Genomic DNA, 4847 nt, shown 5'->3' with positions numbered 1-4847 from the left:
GTGAGGGGGCTTTGGGCCCACCAGGGTGGTGAAATAGAAGAATGTTCATTCAGCATCAGAAACGAGGGCTGATTCTCTTAAAATCAAAGTTGGAGAGAGTTTTGTTAAGTATGAAAGTGAAAAAGTCATTGTTCTTTTCTGGTTGCAAACAGGAAGAAAGACCTCCTGCTGGGGAGATGGAATTTTTCTTTTAGACAGGATATTTCTCTGTTTGGATGCGTTTGGGATGTGTTTTGTCATAGACTAAGTAATTAAAAGTTTAGAATGAAAGGAAACTTCATCATCTAAGTGGGCATGGTTTACAGTTGGGGTATGAGTCCTGTTAGAGAAGTTTTCATGTGATGAGTTGCTCGTGGAAAGGGCTAGAGAGAATAAGAAGGGGGGAGCAATCCTATTACTTGCAGCTTTAATGTATGAACTTAGGAATGAAACTAATTTCACCATAGAATAGAGATTCTTGTCCTAGCTATGTGTGTATGGACTATAGTGCTTTGGGAAGTACTGGAAGATGGTGACTATATAGAACATATGTACTGATTCTCCCATTAGTTGCAGAGTGCTTTTCTCTCTTTAGGCTATTATTTTTTCTTCAACTCTTTTTCTTCCAACTCATTGTAATTATAATTTAAGCATTTGAGAATGTGTTCTTCAATGAGACTGTTGGAATGGGGGAGTTCAAGCGAATTTCCTTGGAACTGGAGTCGACTATTTTGTTCATATCTTTCAGTGTATGTCAGCCTGTTGATGTGAAATTCTTGACAGTTTTTCAATTTGGGGAAGTAAAGTGAGCCTGGCTTGCTTTGCTGATGGCTTTTCTGTCCTCCCTCTGTCCTCACTGTGTTTCTAAGGTGCAGACCAGTTTTCTCTACTCTCAGCCTTTACAGTTTTAACCCTAACCTGACACCTTAAAAGCCACCCAAGTCTTTAATATTGAATTCTGAGTTTGAGTTATTTGTTTATATGGTTGGTACAAATTTGATCAAATTGACAAGGTAAAAACAGGAAAGAACTTCACATCTTTTCCTCCCTAAGAGTTCAACTAATTCTTATTTTAGTGTATTTAGTTGAAATGGATTTCTAAGGCAACCCATCAGCTGAAGTGAATTTGAGTGTTTCTGAAAAAATATTCTTAGGTGAAATGAGTCATGGGCCCTCCTGATGCTGTTTCTCAAAAAATTGTTTGCTCCCAAAAAAGTGTGACTAAGAAGAGCCACAGTTCAGTATCATTGGATGAGGATGCCTGCGATCCTGGTGTCATCTCCCCAGCTGAAGTCATTATGATCTAATGATAGCTTCCGGTTTAGAGTTTCTAATTGAATGCAGGTGTGCAGTTGTTGCAGGGCATGTCTTCTGTTGCTTCAGTGTATTTGCCCCACCCATTCCCATCACAGCAATTTCATTTTATAAAGGAATCTTACCAGTTTCATGGACTCTTAGTTTCCGAGGTAACTTGGGAGTTTGAGAAAGTCAAATGAGTGGCATATGATAGCAACTGAGTGCTCTTATGCTGAAGTGTGTGTTCTAATCAGGAGTCCACAATCCCTTTTAAAATCTACTTTCCCATTTCCCAGCAGCCAGGACAACCATTGACATTTGCTCTCTTCCTGTGATTTGTAGCCTTTTGGTTTATAATAATGATTTTTAGGTTGCCCTCTAGGCCCTACGTGTATGGCCAACCCCTGATAAAGTCATGGTGAGATTAAGCGCAGGAATATCAAGGGCTGCTTGGGATGCTTGTGTCCTTCCTGCATTTGCGTTTGCCTCTGTTGGAGGCTTTTTCAGAGGATTTCACTAATTGGCCTGTTTCTGTGGCTCATTGAGGTCCTAGGAGCTCTTTAAGTCTGTCGTTATGATTTTCGTGGATATTAAAGGAAGCATGATTGCCCTTCTTTTGGGTTAAATCATGTCTTGTGTATTTCTTTTAATTGTTAAAAGAAAACACATCAAACAGCCTCCCACATGCATGCAGAGTTTCCTTTTCCCCATTCAGGCTAGTTTTTTTTTTTTTTTTTTTTCTTGAAGTCATGTCTACTCAGTTTTTGGTCGATTTGGTGCTAGCAAAATTGCCTTCTTGGAAGAGAGATGTCATCTTTATCATTGCTGTTGACTATAATAGCTCATGTAGTTATAATCTCTACTCTCTACTGTTGCCATTGAAATAGCTCAAATACATTCACTCCACCCAGGTTTTTTCCCCATGAGCAACATCTGAGCTCCCAGTCTCTGGGAACATGTTCTCTCAAGTTCTGCCCAGTCCCTGTCGGTAACAAAGCCATGGTGTGTTGTTCTTCACTGTGTAATCAGGGGTCTTGGAAGTGAGTTTCCAGCTTATTAAATAATATGATTAACAGAAAACTACCTTGCATATATTGTATACCATTCATGGATTACTTTATTCAGAAAAATTAGAATAAAATATCTTTACTTCTAAAATTGCATGGAATACAATTAAGTTTTCCTGAGACACTTCAGAAAATGCAAATTTCTTAATTACAGTGTGCCAGCTTCATCTTTATAAATATTAATTATCTGTTCAGTGCATCTCTAACTGTGAAGACTAGGTTTTTGGCTTTTAATTTCCAATCCATCATGGATATTTTGTAAAACATAGAATCACATGCTGTGGGCTATCACCACAATGTCAAACAGCTGTAATAAAGTTCTTAAACATTTATTTCATTTCCTGTTGTAATCTTACTGTGTCCTGGTAACAAGGCGTTGGCACTATTTAGTAGACAAATCTGTAGTAGTTTCCTAGAGAGACTGCAACAAATTACCACTAAGTGAGTGGCTTGAAACAGAAATGTCTTCTCTCACAGTTCTAGAAGCCAGAGTCTGACAACGAGTTGTTGGCACGGTCATTGTCTCTCCACAGTCTCGAGGGTGGAATCTTTCCTGGCTTCTTCCAGTTTCTGGTGGCCTCAGGCATTTCATGACTTGTGGCAGCACCTCTGCCTCTGTCTTCGCATGGCCTTCTTCCCTAGGAGTCTGTCTGTGACTGTCACTTGGTTTTCTTATTAGGACATCTGTCATTGGATTTAGCGTTCACCCTCCTCCGGTATATGACCTCATCTTAGCTGATTACATCTGTAAAAACTCTGTTTCCAAATAAGGTCACGTTCTCAGGTTCCCAGTGGACATGGTTTGGGGGGCACTAGACACCCCATTAGGATGCCTAGTTGCTTGGATTGAGAGTAGCATCATAGGAGATGTATTTAGTGGAGAGCTGTAAGGATGGCCATCCAGTATAGCTGTTTTGATAATATATTTGAAATGTGTAGCATTGTAAGTTTGACCAGTCTGTGTAGTTAGAAGGGTTGAATATGTGCCCACTACAATCAGTCGTGCAAAAGAAAACATTGCCTTTTTGTTTCCTATAAATTACCCAGTTTCCTTCATATACTCTGATCCTGCTGAGAAGGGGGAAAAACAAAAAAACAAAATCGAACTTTACTTCACTGCAGTCAACCCAGTGTGAGCCAAAAATTTAAACAGTTGCATTAGCTAGCTCAGGCTGTGGGATGACTCGGTCTCTCAGAATTCTCCTGTTATCTCTTCTCTTCAAAGTGGATTCTGTTGTTCAGTTTCTCCCTTGTTAATATAACAAAAGTGATGCCTGCTAAATTGTGTACTTTTTGTATCGTGGACTTGCTCCTTACATAATTTTTGAAATGTTGGAGAAGGATACGTCTATATAGTTGAGTTTAAAAAAATAAGGTATTATTTTGAAAATGTCCTTTCTCTGAATGTGGAAATGATAAATATATACATCCTTTTGTACTCTAAAAATAATTTCAGTACACTTTGTGAGCATCATGGATCTTAAGCTTCTGAATTTAGTATTGGATTTTACCTGGTCAGGATTCTCTCCAGGGATTTCAACCTGGCTTCAATGTTGGTCTAGATTCTTTCCCTTACTCTGCTCTTATGGGATGTCCAAGATCTAGAAATTGAGTTTCATGGATTAGAAAAGTGGTGCATTCTGTCGACAGGGTGTATCCCAGCTGCCTGCATGCTTAGCATGGTAGGGTCCCGTCTATATCCTTTTCTGCTTCACAAGTTACAGATTTAGGAAAGCCTTTAGGTTGCCTAATAATAGCAGAGTTATGTTGGAGATTACAGCGATGAACTATGTCAGGCATGTGTGTCTGCTCCCGAGAGGGCAGTTCATCCTAGAAACCCTGTTCTGTCCTTCCTCGTCGTGCACCCCGGAGCAGATCACAGGCCTCTTCCCAGTTGTCTCGTGCGTGTTGTACATGTGAAAGGATTCCTCAGATTCTTTTCTTGGCAGCATTTGGAAAATAATGTCTGGAATCAGAAACAGATTTGTTATTTCTGTGCTGAAACAAGTGCATTTTTTTCAAGTTAGCAAGCAACCATTTGCTCTGGACGGTTCCCCTACCCCTTCTTCCCACCTTTTATAAATCCAGTAATAAACTGTCAAGTAAGCATTGAGCAGAGTTGACGCTATTTTACTATTTGATTCTGAGTATCATTTTGAAAGGCTTGAACAATCAAAATGTGAAGTGACCTCAGGAATCTTGTATCTGGGTGAATCTGGACGTTTCGTTATCATACTTTAATATTTTGAATTTTACTTAAATTTAAATTAGCCATAGCCTTTAGAGCCATAGTCCTGTAAGACTTTCTTCCCTCCTTTCATTTAAAAATTGCATATAATTGCTAGCCAGTAACCTACAGCTACCAGGGGGAATTCACATTTGCTCAATCTGCAATTTAAAGTAGCACTTTTAATAAACACACTGATGATATCATGCATTTTTCAAACTGGCAGGCAAAGCCCTTGAAATTTAATAAACCAAATAAAGCTAGCCTTTTATTTCCTT

At 39.2% G+C, this 4847-nt stretch overlaps 1 protein-coding gene across 6 annotated transcripts in view; it reads left to right on the top strand.

The window, feature by feature from the left end:
- Positions 1–4847, top strand: part of NHSL1 (NHS like 1) — a 415209-nt gene that overhangs the window by 299764 nt on the left and 110598 nt on the right. The gene's annotated exons all lie outside the window — the stretch shown is intronic.

The sequence above is a fragment of the Bos indicus genome, chromosome 9 (genome assembly GCF_029378745.1).
Source record: "Bos indicus isolate NIAB-ARS_2022 breed Sahiwal x Tharparkar chromosome 9, NIAB-ARS_B.indTharparkar_mat_pri_1.0, whole genome shotgun sequence".
In the NCBI taxonomy this organism is placed as follows: domain Eukaryota; kingdom Metazoa; phylum Chordata; class Mammalia; order Artiodactyla; family Bovidae; genus Bos; species Bos indicus.
Note: the sequence above shows the minus strand (reverse complement) of the source record. Positions and strands in the feature narration are given on the sequence as shown.